At 36.3% G+C, this 24194-nt stretch overlaps 1 protein-coding gene across 2 annotated transcripts in view; it reads left to right on the forward strand.

The window, feature by feature from the left end:
- Positions 1-24194, forward strand: part of LOC149936381 (KH domain-containing, RNA-binding, signal transduction-associated protein 2-like) — a 291391-nt gene that overhangs the window by 39542 nt on the left and 227655 nt on the right. Inside the window, exon 1 of one of the 2 annotated variants that reach the window (XM_090153329.1) lies at positions 23360-23382. The exons of the other annotated variant lie outside the window; for it this stretch is intronic. The gene's annotated coding sequence lies outside the window, so the exon portion shown is untranslated. Of the gene's footprint in view, positions 1-23359; positions 23383-24194 lie in introns of those variants that run through there. 2 annotated transcript variants of the gene reach the window in all.

Here is a 24194-nt window from a genome sequence, read left to right on the forward strand (position 1 = left end):
CAGGAAAACTGATTTTTAAGGTGTAGAATAAAATCCTTTATAAACCTGTTAAGGTGTTAAATATGGGACAAGAAAAAACCCTTAAAGGTTTGAAAATACACCTTTTTTTAAGAGTGTATGTTCTTAGTAACCTACAGACGTTCTTGGTACCAAAGCTTTAGGTGAAAGCCCTCGTTGTTCTCCTGCTATGTCTTTTGTTTATTTCTATGGTTTTATTCGAAGAAAGCCATTGTATGTTCTTTGTTGTGATGCCTTTTTTTGGATAATCCCCCTTTTATTGTCCCCATAACAGCAAGTTGCGGGGAATATCCTTAATTAAAGTCTAGATCTTTTTCGGGTGGATTCTCCGAACCGCTTCGTTTACTGTCTCTTTGCATATTTATTAGCTTTTCCTCTTCGAAGCACATTTTAAATTATTTATTACAATTCTTTCCGACCATTAAGAATTTATGTCGTTTATCGGCGTAACTAGTTTCGCAAAGAGGATGAGTTTCACAATAAAATTACTCTTATCTATTACTAAAGGAACTCCGGAAAAAAGGTTTTTGTGTTTATGTATGACACGCTGAACGAGGCAAGTTTTCCGAAGGGTGGAGGCACTTGAAAATGCGCCATTTATATGTCGAAACGTCGACCCAACTTGGAATCGCTGACGAAACAAAATTCAAAATTCTTCGAAAAATATATCAAACGTTTTTCACCTGTGAAATATACCTATTTGGAAGTTTACACTGACGTTTTTCAGTATTTACTCGGACTTCACTACATATTTACTCTGGTGCTACTCATAGTGTACTCTGGCGTTACTCTATATTCACTCTGCGTTGAGTTTGCAAGTTCTCTCCCCACTAATTTAAGGGGTTTTCCCCCGAGTTCTACGGTTTCCCCTTCCATAAAAACTTATGTAGGTTAACGGTAATAGTTAGTGTTGGCTCGATATCGTGGCATGCAGGGCTTTCCGCCCCCCTCCTACGCATTGTAACCCGGCCACCTGAATTAATGGCTTCAAAAGTCGCTTGATGACTTAGGCCTAAGGTGGTGCCTTGGGTATTAGCCTAGCTGATTATTATTATTATTATTATTATTATTATTATTTATATTTACTCTGGCGTTACTCTATATTTACTCTGGCGATACTATTTATTTACTCTGTCGTTACTACAGTCACCTGTTCGGGGTTGTGGACGCTGGCGTAGGGCATTCTGATGAGACCACCGGTAAAGTAGGCTTTTGATTAGCTTGAAACACCGGTATATAAATTTCTAACCACATGGATTCACTACTTTTTTTCTGGCTTCACAACATTTTTACTCTGCCGTTACTCATAGTACGTTACTCCATATTTATTCTGGATTCACTACTTTTTTTTGGATTCACTACATATTTACTCTGGTGTTACTCGTTATTTACTCTGGCGTTACTCAATAGTTACTCTGTTTCAATATTTAGACATAAGTGATTTTGATAATATGCAAAACCAATTTTTTAAATCACAAAGAAATTCCAGGAACCACCCAAAAATGACAAAATTTATAAAATCACGAAATTATAAATAATAAAATTCGCCGAAATACTATTTGGAAAATCATATAATTCTATTCAAACCCGATATACAAAAATCACGAGATCGTACGAAGAAAGATGATAAAATTTGGAAATTCAAAACCTTACGAAAAACGCCAAAAAAAAACAAGATAAAATATTAAAAATCTTTTACAAATGTACAACCTCTATTCGGAACTCAAAATCCAAAAAGATTTAGAAATCTTACAACACAACAAAAAATAAAAAAATCCAGCGAAAATGTTATACATTTGTATAATTTCTATTCGGATATTAAGTTTATAAGATCTCTTTTAGTCGAGAAAGGTGCATTTGGGGGTGGTATATTGTAATAGAAAGTATTTTGGCTGCTACTTTGAAATATTTAAAGTCGTATTTTGCCTCCAAAATAATATAAGATTCATTCTTATTCGAGGTATTTTTGATAAATTTGGCTGTCTCTTAGTAGAATTTGTTACGGATCCGAAAGTAGACAGACGCGAGTGCGCGGATAGCTCGATTGGTTTCGCTTCGGCGTGTGTGAAACGAATACAAAACCTTTCTATAATAGCTTGGCAACTGAAAAGCCAGAGCCTTCTACTTCGCCTACGGCTAAAGTTGATCCCACCCTAACACTATTTTTAAAATGGAGATTTCCTTTTTTTGTTGGGATGCGCTGACGTACGGCGAGGAGAGGCCGATAGTGTCTGCTCCACCTCGGACGCCATTAAATAAGCTCCGGAGGTTCCGCCCAAATTGGAATTTTCCAGGGTTGGGAGTGTTCCTTCTTAACCCCTAATAATCGCTATCTGCTGGCAACTCTGCTGCGGTTTTTTCTATTACTCCCTCGACCCCGTCTGTAACTTACCCCCTCTTTATTGTTCGTATGATTACCCTAAGAGCATTCCATATTTTTACACCTTCTCCGCTATTCACCGAAGTTAAACTAATACAATTAGCCCCGGCGTTTTCTGTAGGCGTATTATTGACAAAGGTCTGAACAACATCCGGGAATAATGGGCCGTCGATTGACCATTTTCTACCTCGGAGAATAATCCAAGAAAATTATGCAGCTAATCAGTGGATTACTGGAAGGTGGTGCCTTGGGTATTAGCCTAGCTAGCTGATTATTAATTCATTGCTCGATTTTTTTTTCGTTGAACCTTCACCTCACAACCCTCTTGGGCCCCCTCAGTCAGAATGGGTTTAGTCATATGCGTGTTTATAGAATCCTAAACGCAGTGTTATTTTTGAGTTCATTTTGCACTTCTTCTAAAAAATTTTGCACTTGTTAAAATTATTCAAATCAGAGCTCTAAACAGTGGGGTGGCGGAGTGGCTAGCACTTTCGCCTCGCAGCAGGAGGAGCCGGGTTTGATCCTAACTTGTGGCGCTGGGTGAAAACTCGGAACAATTCCTTCTGCGTAGATTTTGCAAGTTCTCTCCCCACTAGCTTAAGGGGTTTTCCCCCGAGCTTTTCAGTTTCCTCTTCCATAAAAACTTGTGGAGGTTAACGGTAATAGTTAGTGTAGGGAGTTGTTGGCTCGCGTGGCATGAAGGGCTTACCACCACCCTCCTACGCATTAAATTAGGACACCCCAAAAATCCGGGCCCCAGTAGCAAAATCGTCCATGGTTTTATAGCCAAAGCTACAGTTTCTATTGCTTCGAAGGAGTAGGATATCTATCTATATTGTGTACAGGATTTTCCATAGCAATGAGATTTACATATCTTGAAATCAGTTTTATATTTTTTGAATACAATGTCGAGATCTTTGAATACGGGGTTCCTTGGGATTTAAGATGTTTATACCGTTTTCGAAATTTGCAAATCTGATTTCGTTATTTGTGGTAGATTTTTTAATAGATTTACGAACTTTCGATTTGATCCCAAGATTCTAAAATCAGTTTCCAAGAATCTCGACTCAGCAGCACATCAGGCTTTTAGATCGTAAAAAAATTACTCTACAATCTTTTTAATGTTTATGTACTTAGGGTTGGCACGGTACCTGGAAAACGTGGAATTCCTAGAAAAATCGTGGAATTTAATTTTGGTTGCAAATAGGAAACTTTTACTAAAATCAAAGGTAATATAACTACGTACCCTAGATTGGAAATCAAGCTCCTTGCACGTAACGCAGGCTCTTACTGAGTTCCCGGCGGAAGTCGGAAAAAACTGCCTCCATGGAGCTGGCAGGGCTATCGACATCTAGTTAAAACGTATAAAGTTGTAGTGAAAATTGCGCCGTGGTTTTTGACTCGCGGTTTTCTAGATACCAGATATTTTTGCGTTATATGGTTTTAAAACAATAATGGATCATGCCTGTAGCTCTAAAAATGTTTCTAAACGAAAGAAAACTAAAGGTGAGTAATATAATCTTGGGTTATCTATTGAAATTCCTTATTTCTCACACTGCTATGGAGCCCGATTTTTCCGACTTCGGCGCGAACTCAGTAAAAGCCTCACGAGAAAACGCACTATCGAGAAACGCCGTGATTTCGAATCTAGGGTACGTAGTTATATTATCTTTGCTAAAATATAGGTAAAAATTACAAAATCTTGGCACAAAATAAGTGGGTAAAATCTCCGGAGATGGTCAAGGAAAACCTGAAAAAGTCAGGTAATTTGGAAGTTAAAAAATGTGACAACGGGGTTTACTGTTATCATGCATTTAATTTTAAATATAGTACGTTCAATGTATGAACAAGGTATTATATTTGTAATTCTCAACCGAAATTTGACTATTTTATTTTCACCGCTGGGAGTGCAACTGACGTTACGTCCTGGTCCATCTTGTTTCTACACTTAAAGTGGTTATGCAAAACCAAAATTTGCGGTTGCGTCTTTCATCCAAGCGTATGGGATATAAATACATATATTTTTTTTGTCCCGTTCGCGTTGGGCAGCGCTAAAACTGACACATTTGATTGATGTGTCGAGTAATGTTGGGTCCGCCGCATGCGTAGACGAGATCAATTCAGTCGTTCCATTTATTACGAGCCACCTGGACCCCAACCAATAATTGACTATTGCGCATCGATGCCAAGGCTCCATCTTTGGTAATTGAGGACTCTGCAAATTTTCGGAATTGTTACGCTGATAAGGGCACTAGTTGTTTATTCAGCCTTTAAAATGTAAATTGATGCCTGCAGGGGTTGCGAACTGGCGATGCCCAACATTATATTTCCAAGTCATATTTCCTCCAAGCGGCGGGTTTTGGAAGCTTACAAGTGGTCAGTGGTGAAGTAAACGCTATTTTAACAAGGTTACCGTGCATTTTCGTTCTAATTTTTTTATATTTCACTTTGAAAATGGATGGCAACCTTGGTTTCTAGGCGTTGGAAAACACTTCCTATATTTTATAATTTTTCCTATATTTCGATTGTCTTCCTATAACTTCCTAGAATTTTTCAATTTTTCGATATAATTTTCGTACTTCGCGTTTTGCATTCAATATAGTTTTAAAGTTCGATAGAAGGCGCTCAAAAAACATCAACCTTTTACTAAATAAATAATTTAATGGACGCTTCAATAAAAGATACTCGGTTTTTACTCCCCTCTCCAAATTCATCTGGGAAGGAACTATTTCTGGTCGGTCGGTTAAACGGTTAGAATGGCTAGCCAAAAAGTCATATTTAATCCAATTGGAGACGCGTTTTTGCCCTTATGATAATTTTGCGTCAGATAAGAAATGCGTCGGCTCACGTAAATAAGGAACATACTAATGTTAATTTCCGATAATATATTTTAGGGTAAAATATACAATGTTACTAAATCTAAGTATAATATTTTTCTATTACCGGGCAATTTTAAGGCTTCTCATGGAGGCAGAGTTAATTCATTTCGTAAAAAATTATCTTTCGGAAAAAGATGAAAACTAATTCCTTTAGAACTAAACGTATTACTTTTGCAGTACGGTATGCAACAAGCGTTTCCTTTTAACCAAGTAACTTTTTTGTCCTGTTAAGGCTTAGCAAAAAACCGATGTTACGTTCGAGAAAGTTTCCAGCTTTCTAATATTTCAACAAGCACTATATAAATAATAACTTACAAGTCCTGGCTGTCGGAAATATTACTTCTTGGCAATTTCTGGGAAGATGTTTTATTTAAGCGCCTATTCAGAGTTATTTACTAAAAACGTAATCCCGGTTCAATCCCGCCCGGTATACAATTTTAATTAAAATAATTGAGACGAAACAACCGAGTTTAATTTATTCATAATAATATAAATTAAGTAGTTACAACAGCGAGTTAGACGTACTAAAACAATGCACAATTGAATTTAACCCTATTTAAATATAATACGAAGAAAATTTTAATGAAAGAAATATCTACAGAGGGTATTTGTATTTTTCTCGCTTACGAAATACTTGCCCCATCTTTAACGCTCATTTTATTTCCACACTCGCCCTTGATGAAGATACCGTAGAATAGCTATATTCGATATCTGTTAGTGGACGACTCGTAGACTTCCTGTTGACGTTGTGACACATACCGCATGAAAAAGACCAATACCGTCCAATTTACCAAATAATATAATGACTCGCATACCCAGGAAATCAATGACTGCATTAGGAATCGTAGATGTCCAAATATAAAATACATAAATAAAAAATGTATTGACAAGAAGTGAAAAAGCCACTTGACTAAACGACAGCTCGTATATCAATAAATGAATTGGCTTTCACTGCAGGCTCGTGTTTTAAAATTAAAATGTAAAATTATTTTAATACACATATCTAGTCACAAAGTCTGTGATGTTTTCTTATTAAATGTAATATTACTATTAAACCAAAGTTCCTTTAAAAGTATTTATTTTCTCTTTATTAAAGTTATTCCTATAGTTTATTATAAATTCACATGAATGTTCCTATAATTTCCTATATTTACCTAAAAATTACGCCAATAATTTCCCATAAAATGACTATAAATTTTTCGTATTAAAAATTGGAGGGTTTCCTGTGGTCACTCATGAGTCTATGATAACTAAAGAAATTGGATCAAAAAATTAGTTTTCAGTAAGAGTTAAAACCAGGAGTTTTATTTTATAAACTTCTGGTAGAACCACGCAAATTTTGATTAAGTAAATTTTATTTGAAAAAATGATTATCATGGAGAAATGGTAGAAAATAGTTAACTTAACATGGTGATGCCATGTCGTCATAAACCACATTGTGTAATTGGCCAATGTAACTAACCCTCCGTCTTAAAAATTAACTTTCTTTCAACTTATCTTAATTTGGTCAATTTTAATGTTTCCCAACGATATTATAATTCGTGTAGTCACTAATATTGGGGTAGGTACATTTGTTCGAATTTCATTCGTCCGAACCGCCTAAATAACAAATGTTTCAATTGTTCGAATTGGACAACTTGTTTGTTTCATTCGTCCGAATCGGTAGCATCACTTGTCCTAATTCTGTCGCTAAATTAGTATTTCTTATTGCTGTTTTTTTTTGTCCGAATTTTTTTTAGTGCAAGAATAAAAAATAAAAAACTACATTGTAAATATCGTTGTTTGTTCAAGTTGTTTTTTCTTAATTGTTGCTATATCTATATATTGTATATTTTACTTCATATTCGTATTAATATCGATCAATGTTGTGGATATTTTAGGTTAGGTTAGGTTAGCTTCACGTTAATGATACTATTTTCTTATATTAACAATATTTAAAAAAAAACAACCAGTTCCTTATGTTCGAAAAAACGGACAAACGATTATTCGAACAAATGAAACTCGCCATTAAAGTTAACATAAATTGAACGACTAAATCACCAACAAAAGTTGTGGTAAATTTTTCGGGCAAATGAAATACGTTTTCGGACATACGATCCTGTTTTCCGACATTCGGTCAAATGATCATTCGAACATTTGTACCACCGTTCGGACGAATGAAATTCGAACAAATGTACGCAAATCGCTAATATTTACCTGATGTACTCGACGTTTTCCATACGAATTTATCCATACGCGTTTTTGATACGAATTTAATATCTCTATTTCTAGGGGCTGACTACTTCCTTAAATTCTGTACACCGATTACAGTGAGTACAGCCTATGGATGTGCTAAATCTGTAATCGATTACGTAATCACTTTAGTACAGTAAAAGCTACAGGCTTGTACACCGATTACGGATAGTGGTCAGCCTGTAGCTCTATTTTTACGAGGGAAACATTATCACCGCACTGAAAATAAACAACTATAGAAATGAAACCAAACCAGCTTAAGTGCTACTCCGAGATTATACTATAGCAAAGTTTATTTTCATTTTTGCGTGTAAGAATAATTTACGGCGTGTGAGGAATTTATCCTTTAATTGATTTCGATAAACGCAACCCACGAATAACATTTCCGTAATGTGTTTACAAAACCCGGACGTGTAGGAGTTGAAACCAGTTAACAGTTGGAGCTATTAAATAAACACGACCTTCGTACCACTTTCTAGAACCTTGGAACTACCCCCCAAACCACTAATTAAAACTCTCTGGTATCTTTCTGAAGAAGTTATTTTTATAATATACAACTCGCATTCCAATAGGCGATAGCATAAATTATTTTGGTCGTAGCTAACTTATTTAAAATGTTTTACCGGAAATTCGTCGTAGCACTGCCAACTTCTATAACGTGCTCTCGCGATCGGGGTTGGCCGTGGTCAAAACATAGGGGTGGTTTCACTAAGCCTAGGTTAAAAACGTGTTCTAGTCCAAGTCTTTCATTTTATTACAATTTTATAGTCAGAGACTTAACATCACTAAAGTTTAACAAATTATTCTTTTTCATATTAAAAAAAAATAAATATTTAACAACATGACTTACCACCAAATTTTCAGTATGACTTTCTTTAAAAGTTAAACTTTTAAAGATTTATTTAATGAAGCAATTTGATAACCACGTGACTATTTTTAAAAGTTTCTACAGTTTGATGGCACTCAAATGTTTCCCGGGATAAATTTTACCCAGCATACCTTGCCTAGGAATATAATACTGTGAGGGCTATACAATTTCGGACATACGAGCGTAGCGCCATCGTAAAAATAGGCGGAATTTTTTGTCAATATAAATTTTGCCTACTTTTCATTCTATTCACAACGATTTTTTGTACAAGCTGAAACACAAATATTCTACCTGGATTCTACGAAACTAATTTCGGAGATGTTTATTTAATTTGAAGACAAAATAAATAAATCTTTACCACGATTTTAAAACCTGCACGCATTTCTAACCAAGTCCCAACGAACACGCGGACGAAATTTTGACTATGGTGTCCGCTAGGTGTCCCTAGTATCTTATGTCCGAATTCCCCACATTGCCAGGCCTAGGAATCCCATATTTCCCCTCCAGTATTTCCATCCTCCTAGACCTTGCAATTTATGCTATCGCCTACCTCCTATTTCATTTCAATTTTAATTAGAATAGGCTAATCTAGTGGCCCACGTGGCTTCGTATTTATATGCAAATTGTATCCGTCGATTTTTTTCTCCTCTAACTCTCTGATTGAATTTCGTGGCAATCCGTGGACATTCTTGGATGGAAACTTTTTCTCATTTCTTAAGTCGCCTTACAGTTTCTCACTTTCTATTAAAGAAAAAAGAAAAGCCAGCTCCCTCTCGCGGTGAAACTGTGAACCATTTGGGGGCTGCTGAATGAGATTATTTTCTACTTTCCATAACTATTTCTTATTCCAAGAGAAAGTCGGGCTCTCGCTTATATGCAAAACAGATACGGATCCTCTCGACGCTTTTTCCCCTCTCCTATTTTCTATAGTGATTTTTGCTCTAGTCGACGTTAATCGCGAAGTAAGGCGAACGGTAAAGTTTGTACTTGTACGTATTCGGCGAACCGACTCTGCCCAGTTCGATTTTATCTCGTTAGTTATACTTTTGTAGAAGTCATGAACTCCCGGATGCATTTTTGCGGGTGCTTTATTTCCTCGACTCGAAGAATATTTTCGGAGGACTCTAAGGGACTTTAGCCTCCGAGGTTCAAAAAATAACGTATAAAGTTAACGGATCTGTGAAGGTCTAAAAACGAAGCATTTTTAGTACTGTTTTGTTTCGAACTTTTTCCCTAATGCGTAATTGGATGGTTCAGCACCCACGCGAAATATTATTTTTGCTTAACGGACGGTGAAATTTGGTACGCCGCCTAAGGACCTTTCTCTTATGAGCAGGAAAATAAAGCTTTTATTTTTGGCGGTCTGACGTTTCATCAAAATCATAACTTATTCGCAATATAACATCTAGCCAGAAATACGACCATTAGTGACGCCATCTATCGGATAAATTCGTTAAAATTATAATTAAGCTGATAAAATCAAATCACTTGATTTCTTTGTAAATTTTCATGCTTAAAGCTGCCTATATATATATAGATGTCCCTAAACTCAAGCTGGTTCCGTTTCAGCCACTTTTCATTGACCCATGGTCAAAATCAATTATATCATATAAAAAAAAACGAATTGTTGAGACCTTCTAATGGACTGAAAAATGATAAAATCTGATTTAAAATAGGCTTTAAAAATTTCTAAATTTTTGAGCAAAATATCTCTAGAAGACAACACTCTATAATTGGTTTATGAATTGAAAACAGGCTAAAAAATCAATTGTAATATCCTTAAAACCATTTTAAAAGAAGAGCTGACTGATTTGAAGCTAATTTGATTAGATCATTAGAATCATATAATGGGGCATTAATTTATAAAAATTATAAAAATAGTTTACGAAACGAAGTCAACTAAATAGCGAATTTCTTTACATTACCCCTAATCACTAAATTAGCAAAAAAGAGGCATTAAATATTCTAAACAATTATTTCAAAATTAATCATTTTAAAAATTATAAAAATGAATCATATCTTCAAAATCTGTAGAGGTCCAAATATCAAAATGTCCGGATCAAGTTTTGGTCTAAAAATATAATAAAGCCATAAAAGTATTAAATTACAAAATAAATAAATAAATAAATAAATTTTTTCCGGATTTCGTCTAGCAATTCAATATTTTCCCGCTTTACGTTTCAAGATTTCTTAGAGCAAATACTTTATAAAACCTTTTAAAGTGTTTACATTTTTTGGTCGACATTTCAGAATGTATATATATTAGACGAGTTAAACACACACTGTTCAACGCCAAGGAAGAACGCGCGGCTAAATAAGTCTGCGCGCGATAAAATGATACGTCTACTATGCCACACGGTCTTCCTAGGCGTTTTCTAGCGCGGGCTTTACTCTTCTATAAAAGAAGTGAACGTTTAATACTCAATTCGGCACTAGATACTCGCTATACTTTTGGTCATCAGTGATTTGAAATTGGATCCATTTTATCCAGTCCAATAATCTTTATAAGAGAAGCTTTTCGTTGGACCATTTCGTATTTTACGACCGATAGAATCACGGTAAAATAAATCCGGATTTTTCTGCCAGGACATGTTCTAATCGATCCGTTTTAAGAGCATCGACCGTTTTTACGAAAAAGGAGGTAAAGTATGGAAAGTGTTTAAACCTCTTAAAACCTGGGATTTAGTTTTAATACTATTGTATGTATGGTAAATCCACGATAATACTATTGTATGTATGGTATCGATTGATGTGGAGGAATACATTTAACAAAAATATACTACACTTTGATCTTAGCCTAGCGATGTAGAAGGTTTTTATTCAATTAAAAATAAAAGGTTTTATACCAAATCTTCTAATTAGTACAAAATATCATATTTAAAAAGTACCATGATACACTTTGATCTTAAGCAAATGTTGAATAAAATTATTAGTAAATTTTACCAGGCTGATTTGAGTTTTGTTAGGGGAAGAAGTTTACGTTCCGAAAGTCTTTTGATAGTTTACTAAGATTTCCATAAAAACATGTAGAGGTTAACGGTAATAGTTAGTTGGTTCGACTGGCATGAATGGCTTGCCACCACCCTCCTACTCATTGTAACCCGGCCACCTATTTAAAGGCATTATAAGTCGCTAGATGATGCCTTGGGTATTAGCCTAGTTGATTATTAATATTATTATTATTACTATTATTATTTTTTACTTTCCAAGATTTGCGAAAAAAAACTCTATATTACTGCGTATTTCATTCAAGGTTGCCACACGCCAGGAAATGTCAGATAATTTTAAAATGTTTTAAAAAGTCAGGGAATTCAATTTTCTTTTGACACTTTTTGAAGGCAATTTTACTCTAGATCTATGACAAATTCTATGATTATCATTTATTTCCTTTAAAGTTTGGCTAATTTTTTCCACATTGCAATAACCTTTTTTACTGAAATACAAGTCCATTTAAATTTATTAACTTCTGATAAAAGAAAAATATAAAATAACAATTTTGGCCTTAAAAAAGTCATGGAAAATCTCTTAAAATGGTCAGGGAAAACAGGGAATAGTCAGGGAAAACAGGGAATAGTCAGGTAATTTGTATCTGAAAATTTTATGGCAACAACGTCATTAAAAGTGAAGGTTATTTAAGACATCCCAAATCATCCTTTTAAGTTTCTGTAATTAGAATTCTTTCTTGGACAGTGAAGCGACCGTTGGGAATTTTTCCGAATGACCGGCCCCTAGAAAAAAGGTTAGCAACGGGCTTTGGTCAATTGAGGGTGTTTATTTAGAGTGACTGTATGACCGTGCATTTAGGCGTATCTTTTCCGAGGACGATTGCGCGTAATCCAGGTCGATTCGCGGGAGGCCCGCATTAGCGAGTATATCGGCGGGCCATAAAGGCCAGAGGACCTAAGGCCGCCTTAATGCGCGATTTGGGAGTTGCGATTATCTTTTTATGGGATCCCATTCGCGAATAACCGCCTTTTCCCTTATATCCTCCCTCTCGAAACTCTCAAGCCTGTATATCTTAGGATTGTGTTTATTTTAAAGTCTGTCTCGAAGAAAAAAGGCGATGCGCGAGGTGGGATCAGAGGAAAATTTCCAAGCGGAAAATTTCAGCCTTTCTATAGCCCCTGTATACTCTTAAGTACCTTAAATTTACACTTTATTTTCCCAAAAAAAGCTGTCCCCAATGAATGGGTATAACGTCCGCGATTTAATTTTTTCCATAATGCCATAATGGTATTTGGACTTGTTCACACGGGTAGTCTTTTCTCAGTTTTTTTGCAAGACAGTAGTGTAAAAGGCAGGGATTGAAATGAGACAAAAAAACAAGAAAAGGAAATTGCTTCCAAACACAAGGAGAACGAAGCTAGCCTTAAACACGTGCTAACGCAGTGTTGTGTACAAATTTCATTGGACGAGTATACGCTGAGCATTTTACGGAAAGGGGGAAGACAATTTCCGAATTTTCCCCTTCCGACGGCAGTGCCTAACCAATAAAAACTGTACACAAGAAAATGCATGACTTTTGACGGGTTGCGTTCTCCAGTGTGAACCAAGAGGAAGTTATACTTTAGTAAAATTTTCCAAAAAATTGCAATATAGTTTATGTAAAAGACGGTATCCTCATATGGTAATTCTTTTCACCGTTTGTTAGAGATTTTAAAATGACCGAGGGCAAGAGACCCCATTGTAGTCTCATAGATAACTGTTGAACTAACACCGTTATTTTATGAACGGTCATTTATTTTAACGGCTGTTTGAACTGTAGTATGATAGTATTAGCACGGCTGCTCCATACGCTATGAACTATATTAGCAATAAAACTTAATTGATACCACTTTAGAAGGATAAAGGTCATTTTTCCTTCGGACAGTAAGGCGCTATTCAAATTCTGCTCTATTCCTTCAACGGTCGAAAGTAAAAGACTTATAGGTCCTCGCAGACATTTCGAATTTAATTATCACCAGCCAGGCCGCCGGAAAATATTAATTTCGGCCACTAATAGAGCCGTAACTATTTTAGGGGATAAGTATACCTCGTTTGTTTGAAATCGGGCCCTCGAGGCTACAAGGGCCCCGGTAATTTGTACAGGACTCCCCCCTCTCTTGTCGGGCCTGCCACCAGGAAAATGAGCTACTGCAGGTTAGGAACTGGAAGTGGTACTAGATTTTCAACAAAAATTTTCAAAGCTTTAACACGGGTGTCCCAGCACCTGGAAAACTTGAAATTCCTGGAAAATTCATGGAATTTGAAATTGTTCTAAAAATCAGGGAAACGTCAGGGATTTTAAAATTTAGTATAAAGTCAGGAAACGTCAGGGAATTTAATTTTGGTTGCAAATACTTCCTGAAAATTGCCAAATTTTGATATAAAATAAGACCGGGAAAATCCACGAAAAAAGTTAGGGAAAACCTGGAAAATGGTTGCTATGGCAAATCTTGACTAAAATATAGAATAAATATAATCAAATTTTGTCGTGCAATAAGTCAAGGAAAATCTCCGGAAATAGCTAAGGAAACTTGGAAAATTCAGGGAATTTGAATGTGAGAAAACCGTGGCAACCTTGTTTAATCAGTTAAGTTAGAAGAAACCACCTATGGACTGTGCGAAGGATGATAAAATACGCGAAAAAGAAAAGTAGATTAGTCCATAATTAAAAGGGATAATATAGCTAAATCCTAAACAAATTTGAAGAAATTAAAAACTTACTAATAACTCGTACCAATAGGTATTCGAGCAAACAAAAAACGCGAATCTCGGATCAAATAGATCTCCGAGTAATAAACTACATAAAAACTAAATAAAATAGCCAGAAATTCCAACGGTAGACCGGTTTCGTTCTATTTGGAACTCATCAGTACCGTGCGGGAAATCTGGCTGGCGACTGTTATATCTAAAAGAGAAACTAAGCCTAAACATTAAAAATTTCAAAACGCGTTGCAAAACAACGGAAAGCCGAAAGGGGGGGGGGGGGAGTGTGGTGGAGGATAGTATATACGATAAGTTAAGTTAGTTAAAAAAAATTTAGGATTTAGCTATATTATCCCTTTTAATTATGGACTTATCTACTTTTTCGCGTATTTTGGTTAATCAGTGGTATCACAGCCAGTAGAACGGTGGTGAATATCACTGAATAAGTCAGTCGTAAAAAATACTTTTTTTTTTATGACGATGTCCTTTTGGGGAATTGATATCGATCGACAGAGTCGTAATTCTCCGTCGCGTTGGGGAGATTGTCGTCCTGTAATCCATTCACGCGAAATGGCCCGTTGCTCCGCCGATGGCGACGCCACGAAACGGTATATTGAAAGCGAGACCGTCCCAACTCACTCGCCGTTGATGGATCTGGTAGTCTCTCTCAGTCCCTGTCGCGAGTCCCGATATAATAATTGAAGGTCTTTAACCGGTGGCGTGACAGCGCGCCATTTCGTTATTACGCAACTTTCACTCCAGTTGCTCCTGGCCTGCCTCTACTTTCAATTTTTCATTCCTTCACTACGGACCCATTTCGCGTACTTACTTTCGCGAGCGTCGCCATTTTGAAAGGTACGCGACTGAAGGTTAAAATGGCGGCGCCCCTTTACGAAGCCGCGAAAAAGGTCGGTAGAGCCGAGTCCGTATTCACGGAAGCGGGTGAATGTTTTAAGGATATTCTTCGTCGGTTTGTTACGCGCCTGCATCTAGCGTGGGAACCCGAAACGTCAGTCTTCGTTAACCGTGTTGCGTTTTTTATCGTTACTCCGTCGAGGGTAATCTGACAGTCTTTCGCCGGGTCGGGTGACGCTGCCCGTACCGTCTATCTAAGCTAATGGGGGAAACGTCAACTGGATGGTTCGAGATATTGCGTACGCTTAGGAGGAAAGATTTCAATTAAGGAACGCTGGATTTTAGACGAGCGTTTTATTCAATTAGACAAAGTGGATAAATGCAAATGGGTATGCGAATAGCTTGACAGGGACGGACACCTTTGACCCCTCTTTATATTACGTGATGGAGTATGGCGAGGAACGTACGGCGCTGACCTTAACTGAATTCGGGGCTCTAATTATTCCGGGAACATACCGAGTTCGCATTCCAGGGTCGCTACTATGATCCCCTACCTAAGCTCCTCCTTAAACATCAAAATATTCACTTTATTCCCGTTGAGGTCCTTGGAATAGGCTTAGACTATTTGCGTAAGGCTTATGTTTAAAAGCAAAAACTGATTTAGTCCTTAGTGTTTTGCGGTCAACCCTTTAACGAGGAAACATTGCAAGAACCTCATTACTACGGGATCAGTAATATCTAATTTCTAATTTAGTCGAGCTGAAATTAAATATTTATATATTTAATTAATCAAAAATTGTCCGAAACTATCGCTACGCCCTCTTTGGTTCGCCATTGAAACCTAGATAGGTAACGGCTACTAGTTTTTCCTCATCGTTATTCGTAAATTTGACTTTATAAATAATAATATTTACATCGTTTGCTTATATTTTGATAAGTTTATTTAAGAAAAACGTTCTTATGACTTTTTAATTTGTCTGTAGCAGCTAGGAGCAACAAACACAAGGAGAACGCAGCTAGCCTTTAAACACACTCACAGTGTTGTGTACAAATTTCATTGGACGAACCTTAACGCTGAACGTTCTATGGGCTTGGGGAAGACAATTTCCTAATTATCCCCTACCGACCTCAGCAGGCGCTGAAGCATCTAACCATTGAAAATTGTACACAAGAAAATCGAGGACTTTTGACGGGTTGCGTTCTCCTTGTGTTTGTTGCTCCTAGGTAGCAGACACTATATCATAAGCGCTACTCGTTTTGATCGCGAATAGTTTATCGGTTATTGCTCCAAGACGAAAGTAAAACGCTATACTAATATTCCACGATAGATGGCAATACTACTTCTACTACTACTACTACGCGCAGGTAATAATAACAATAATAATCAGCTAGGCTAATTCCCAAGGTACCACCTTATGCCCAAGTCATCTAGAGAATTATAATGCCTTTAAACATGTGGCCGGGTTACAATGCGTAGGAGGGTGGTGGTATTACTTGTTATTCCGAAAACGGAGTGATCCTGGTCTAGTTCTCAGTAATCTTAAATGAGTCTCTCGCGTAGAAAAGCGTATGTGGTAACGATAAAGACATCATTTTAATTTTAAGTAAACCAAATAAATTTAAAAGTATACCTTCCATTGGAGGTATACTTTGTATTCCGGAAAAATAAAAAATTGAAACATAAATTACTTTTTAAGGGTTCTTAATGTTTTTAACTTTTTATCGATATAAAATGTCTAATAGCAGTAAACATACTACAAAACATTAATAGCGTTACATTGTTAATCAGTTTAAACTAGAGGTTTAGTTTTACTTTTTGATTCGAAAAAATGAGGCGAAAATTCCGCTTTATTAAAATTTGCAAACAATATATTAGACTATAATCATGGAATGAAACCTTTTTTTTTCGAAAAAATACGGAAAATTTTCCTGAAAAAAGGTCTCGGTCATTTTCCGTGGAAATTTTTCTTATTCTTTTAAAGGGGAACGGCCAAGCTTTTCCAAATATGGCCTTATTTCCGTATCAAAAGATTAACAAGACGTTCAATATACTAACACGTACCTTTTTTTGTCTTGAAAAAATAGCTTTTGGCCGAAAAAGTTGAAACGAAAAATAACGCCAGGTGTTTGGGTTTGAATTTTCGCCGCCATCTTAGGGGCTGCCGCCAGCGCCCATAACCCCGTATGAGCGATTTGCGAACTATCCTAACTTTTAAAATCGCGCAATTTAGGCTTAGGTCTCTTATAACTGGAACGCGCCGCGCGTGCGAAACAAATTTTTCGCGTCTTCGGCAGCGCGCGCTTTTACGTTGTTTTTCTGTGTCACCGACTTCACACCAGGTGTCGCGGCGGACGCGCGCTTTTCGATTTCCCGAAATTTCTTTATTTTATTAAAAAATTAACCACTCAATATTTTTTATGCGGTTTTCGCCATAAATTTGAATTTTTAATGAGTTATAGGGCTATCTAACTGGTTAAAGCTTGACCGTTCCCCTTTAATTTGTTGATCTGGTTGAAATTAGCACCATCGTCACGGGTGTTCCCCGTCTCCTGGCGTCGTTTTTATTTGGGTGGTCTGTTAAGCAGAAAGTCCCCTCCTCGGGCGAAGTAGCGATTTCCTTTGATTGCGAGATGTCCCTGCAGCCGTCTCTATCATCTTGCGAGGATGACAAAGAGAGAAAGGAGCCAGAGCTTTCCAACAAGGCGTACGCGACTAAGCCTTTACTCGGAGCCGTCAGCTTAGAGTTGAGCCGGCCCGCTCACCTTCGCCTCGAGCACGCTGAAAGAGTGTCCCATTTCATCGATCCGACGACACGAATTCTCCATCTCTTCCGACTCCCCTCCCGTTCTGTTATCTGACAGTTAACGCCAAAGCCGGGAAACGGGTACAGTCGGTTAGGACGGAAATTACGGGTGATCCTTCTTTTTGGCGAACGAAGAAACCAGTTATCTGACAGTTAACGCCAAAGCCGGGAAACGGGTACAGTCGGTTAGGACGGAAATTACGGGTGATCCTTCTTCTTTCTATTCTTCCTGTAGGGAATGAGTGATGCCATGGGTTTTTCGCTCCATCCTGCGTCTAGTACTTGTTCGCCCTCTCATATTTCAATTCCCTCCCAAAATCTCGCGCCGGAGATACACGTTTCTAGAAGGATGAAGACGTTTTATTCAGAGTCGATATTTTCAGGATTGATAAAAAATGAAATTCACAGATTCTCTCTCTCTCGCCTTTTGGAATATTCCACAATGTATACGCCTACTAAATTTAAATATCGCTGGATTCGTCTATTTCATTTTTAACCTATTTTCTTTTAATCTATTTTGGAAAACGTTTCAATTTGAGATGAAGGGTTTGCAGGCAGTTTATAGTTTTTTTCAGTTTTTCTTATTGGTCAAAATGTATCGAAAATGTCTAAAAAATTTGACGTGTTTCATATCTTCGAAACGTTACGTTTTATAGGCCATGGTCGTTATTTAAGACGCATTTTAATCCAAAGAATGAGGTTTTTAATTTATGTCTAACGTATACTAAAACGCATATTGTTTTGGGCTGTAAGATTAGTGGTTTTAGGCAATCGAGTCGGTTATCGAGTATCAAATTTTATTCATCGAGTATTCGAGTCGAGTAATCGAGGACTTGATTAAGGAGAAACTTTATTTTATTCGAGTCGAGTAACTAGAAAAACCCTCGAGTAATATTTTTAACGAGTCGGGTTATCGAGTACTAGATTAGGAGCTGGTTTTATTCAATAAATGATGGAATTAAATTTAAAAGGAGTATAAAGTAACTTTCAATGATGAAAAATATTCTTTTAATTTAAATGAACCACAGTTTCCACAACTTTGTAGGTACCGTTTATTGCCCCCAAAAAGTTGTAAAAACCCCTCTTTGACCTTTGAAGCAACGAAGATAGAAAAAACAAATACTCGACGAGTTTAGAGAGCAGCTTATTTGAGTAATCGAGTACCCGAATAGGCAATTTTTTTGGTACTCGGTAATTGACGAGTATTCTCCAATTACTTATTCGAGAACATTTTCGGTTGCCATGGCAACGTTTCCTTTTGGGAAATAGCATATCTAATATAGGTCTATATTACGCCCGACTTGGAAAAAAATCGGCAATAAACACCTTGTTAGCGCAAGAAATGATTATGATACGTCGATAGCAAATATCGAATCCTCACGGTCGCAATATCAATTTAGGATATCGGTGTCCATATACTTGGGCATTTGATTTATCGGAAAGCAGCATTTTGTTTACGATCACTGTGGAATAATATATGGATTTATAATACGTATGGATTACGTGACGATTTTCAATAGAGCCAAGATTTAGCTGGTTTTATGAGCTGTATTGGTGTCATTTAAGACAAAGCATTTTATAAAAAACACGTTTCTGGAGTATTGATAAGGTGACCGGGGATTTTAGAATTTGGTTCGCGAATATGAGGTCAATATTATCAGAAGTAAATGAACCGAAGTTATCAGACTGCTATACTCCCCATGTTGGAGGCGTTTTCCTTATGAAGTTACATTTTGACCTCGAATTTGAAATTTTGCGCGTTCCTAGGCCGAAAAAAAAGGTTTTGTTTTTATGAAACCATATTTTATACATAGAAATATCTATACCCACAATTCCCAACTGCAATTTATCGCGTCAAAAGTTGGGGATGGAAATTATCTTTTATTTGACTCGATTTTCTCATCATTTTCATAAGGAAAACGCTCTCCGATTCTGAGCGCTATTTCGATAAATTCGGTTCATTTACTTCTGATATTATGTCTTGTGAGTTCTTGTTTTATTATATTTATTGCCAAATTTATATCTTTAAACTCGAGAGAGCTCAGTTATAGCGCCTAAGTTCTCTAAATAGCATTTGCAATTTCTTCCAAATAGCCTTAACTAGGTCACTATATGAGCATTACACGACGAAACAATTATATTAACTTGTATGTGAAAACTACACACCTGCCATAAACTGTCCGAAGCAACGCTGAATTTTTCCTAACCCGTCTGGAAGCAGATCAAAAGTATTCGACTAATAAAATCACACTCTCTCACGAAAATTACCCGTTCTAGGCGTCCTCCACTCGCGTTTAATTACGAGAGCTTAATCTTTGGCACGATGGTGTTCGTAGTTAATCATTCGTCATTAGGCTTAATTTATATAGGGCGCTCTGTATGTTTTCCTCAAAATACACCCGTATCATGCAAAATAGCTGGCTTATTTCATTCATTTTATTATCATTATTTAAATGATGCCGCAAATTTGACGCAAAGGCGCCGATATCACGCGAGCCCACTTTATTTATAATATAAAACCGCTCTCCGAGAAACAGGGCTAATTAGATTTCCTCTCCCCCGCCCCCCCCCCCCCCCCCCGCTGAGGTTATGGGTTACTAGGACTGTGTTTTTTTAATGTTTAAAATTCAGCTTATTGGCTGGAGTGGATATTTTTTCGTTCAAGAACTTCCTGGCGCTGATGTCTAGTCTGCACTTTCAAGTTTCTTTTTGGCGTCGCGAGAAAAGTTACAGAATTAAGGAGCGTTTTATTTTGGTCTTTAAGTACTTAGTGTATGAAAAAAAGTCTTAATTTTGTAATATTTATGAACTTCTTTTCGGGGTCAACGAATGAACAAACATTATAAAAACAAAATTGTCTGGTCTGTCGTGTTATATCTTAAATATTTCGAGGAAACCTTTGCGTATTTTTAAATTTAATTAAATCTTTATTTTATCCAGTACATAAATTCAAAGGACTAAAAATTGAATTGGTTTTCGGATATTAAGGGGGTTGAAATTGAAAAGGTGGTAATATTGATTTAACAGCCAAGGTCTTCTTGAAAACTATACAGCTAGAGCATTACAATTTAAATTGGATTTATGTGAAACGCCAAGTCTTTATTTATTAATCGTCTTTATTTTAAGTCTATGGTTCACATATCTTCCCTATCTTCCCGTGTTAAATTTTTTCTGAGAGCCATGAGCACACATTTTTGGTTCAGACTAAGGCATTCTAATAATAATAATTATAATAATCAGCTAGGCTAATACCCAAGGCACCACCTTAGACCTAAGTCATCAAGCGACTTTTAAAGCCTTTAATTCAGGTGGCCGGATTACAATGCGTCTAATGGCACATGTTACCTGATAGCTATAGTGAGTGCATTTAGGGAAACACAACAGGGTTGCCACGGTACCTGGAAAACCTGGAAAAGTCAGGGAATTTGAATATGGGTATAAAAATCCGGGAAATGTCAGGGAATTTGATTGTGAAACAAATGTGGCAACCCTGCACAATTTGTTTCTAAGTTTCATATTTATCTCGCGAGAGACGCTAATTTTTTTTTCGTATGACATCAATTCATCGTCACTCCATACATAGCCATCCGAAGTTATATCGGTTAACTGACACACTTCGGAGATACAATTATAGACTTATGGTTCAACGTTTACGATTTTACTCTTTAATAAATCGTTATTTTGAAAAAGATTGGATATTGAATTGTCGGTATAAACTATCTCGAATCTAGCAATTAACAGTGAGAAAAAATTCAAACAGACCTTTAAAACCAAATAATTACTGACCCTATGTCTGATTGACCACGGGGCAAAAGGTAAAAGTCAGGGAAATTAAAAATAAGCCTAATAGGCTAGGGAAAGGTCAAGTAATTTTGAGAATTTGTAAATTGTCAGGAAAAAGTCGTGCAATTCAAATCGATTTTATGAAAGTGAGCTAAACATAAATTATGGTTTGAAATAAACGTTCTTTTTCTTAGAAAAAATCACTTTGATACTAAAATATTAAAATATCATTAACTTCTGATAAAAGCAAAATATAAAGTAAAATTGGTCTAATTTTGTCCTATAAAAGTGAGGGAAATATCTACAAATGGTCAGAAAAAATATGAAAATATCGATGATGAAGTCGACAGCCTTACGCATGTTTATTAAATTATCAATGCTGATATATTGTGTCCATTATAAAGTTTGTATGGTGTCAAAGGCTTATGTATCAGCAATGCGTAGGTCTATTGTATTACTATTCCTGCAAAACATTCTTATCAACGCGACTCAACGCGTATTTTGCTACAATAGTTTATCAGCACCTCTGTTTTGACGTCAGGAAATTGGTCCTATTTTAACACTTCTTTTAACTTAACTGTAAATGGTATCGTACGAAGATAGGTCTATTAGCCACGGCGATTGTAATTAAAACTTTTTAATGGCATGGCTCCAATTACATCCCTCCACCCGCCGTCGGCTTCGTTTTTTACGAGCTTGTTCCACGGTTTTTGTAATAAATCTCTTTGATAAAGCAAAGCCGTTCAATTTTAGGACATCCCCAGCGAGGGTCGAACCACGCTTGAGATAACTTTGTAAAAATGGTTAGTTTTTTAATGACTCGACTGGGAAATGGAAGGACGATCAAAAAAATGAAGTCTGGATGCTTGATAAGACTTATTTTTTTCACCATACACTTACCCCATTTCTAATTCTGGAACTTTCTATCTTACCGCTAGAGTTATTAAATTAATTTTATCAGAGAGCGTACCCAAAAACCGTCGAGGAATTCAACTTGCTTTTGCTGCGCTGATTTTGTATTAAGTTTTAGGGGGTTTTGCGAGATTTTTTCGTAATTTTATTCTTTTAATATTTCGTGGAAAAACTCTTGTGAAAACTATGAGATATATTGGATAAAACACGCGCCAATTTTATTATATGGTCGTGAAAATCTCGTGTGTCAACTGTGGGGTTTCGTGGAGAAATATCGTGAAACTAGTGGTGCACTTAATTATATTTTGGGTGCGCACTGCGTGAAACGATGTTTTGTGGTTTAGCGTAGAATTTAGATTACGAAATACAGATGCGGTTCGTGGAGAAATATCCAATGTGGTGTCTTGATTTTTAATTTTTTTATTTTCTCTTATGATATGGTCATTTTATTTTTGATTTGAAGTTTTCAACTAAATGTTAGGCTATTTCATGAATCTTGGGAATTTCACCTGAAACATTTACACTACAACTTATAATCCTTTGGGTAGGGGTGTTCAAATTTCCAATTTAAAAGATGACTATTTTGAAGGTCAAGATGACCATTTTCAAGGTCGAGATTTAGTAAAGACCATTTATTTGGGCATTTCTGCAATAGAATATACCACAAGGCATAAACTATTGTTGGGTACCACTGTGGTACAAACTACCCTTCCCTACCAAATGTATTAATCCAAATTGTATTTGTAAGAATTTTCTTAATCTCATTGAATCTTATTTACATTTATCCATATATTGTTTTACTATTTGGTTTCTTAATCTTATTTCCAAGCAATTTTTTTCGAATCAATTAAATTTAACTAATCTCAATTTATTTTTTTATCTTTGTAGGTAAGACGATTATAATTATTTATCTGGGGTTTAAGTCTTCCGAAATGTAGTAACTGCGTCTTGGCTTTGCACCGGGTAAGTCCCTTTAAACCCAAATCCAATTTCTTTAAAGAAAAACCAATCTAGTTTCCCAGATTATTCGATTAAAACTAAATCCAGGCAGTTGGGGAATTTGCGTCTAACGTTGAAACTCAAAGTCCCTAATTCCCTTCGCTGACAAAATTAAGAATTTACTTCACGGTGCACACTATTTTTTAATTATTTCGAATTGAAGTTGCTGCGAATCTTAATTGGAACTGAAAGGTTTTTTTCTGGAAAAACAAATGCCAAGAGCTTTCCCGTGAGTTTCGTAAAGTGCCCTTAATTCTAATTAAGATTTTAACCAAAGCGTAAAAAGTAAAAAACCCCCCAAAGAGCTCTCGCAGTTCTGATAATTATAAATATAGAACCTAACATCAAGCGTGAATATTCTTAATGAGGATTGTGTTAGAGTCTTGGCCCTTTTGAGACTTAGGTTTTTTACAAGTACTTTCGCTTTTGATATAAGTTCTTTTCATCTATTAAGAATTTTATTGGTCGCTTTGGGGCTTTTACATAGTGCCTTGAATTATCGAAGTTAAGCTTTTGTCTTTTAAAGCCTGGTTCACATTAGTAGAATTTATCCGCGTTTTCTAGTCTCTGGTTATGCCTTTTGCAAGCTTGTGAGCTGTGAGATGGTACGCTGAAAATATAAAACCAAACTGCAAGTGCGAACCGGGCTTAATTCTCATTTGAACTTAAATATTTTTAACAATTTCCTGTAGTATTATTTCTCATAACGGAATTATGATCAAAGAATAATTTATTCGCCCGTGTCCTAGCTTTGATCATCCGAATAATATTCTTTC

Source organism: Leiobunum rupestre, chromosome 7 (assembly GCF_980474605.1).
Source record: "Leiobunum rupestre chromosome 7, qqLeiRupe1.1.hap1, whole genome shotgun sequence".
In the NCBI taxonomy this organism is placed as follows: Eukaryota; Metazoa; Arthropoda; class Arachnida; order Opiliones; family Sclerosomatidae; genus Leiobunum; species Leiobunum rupestre.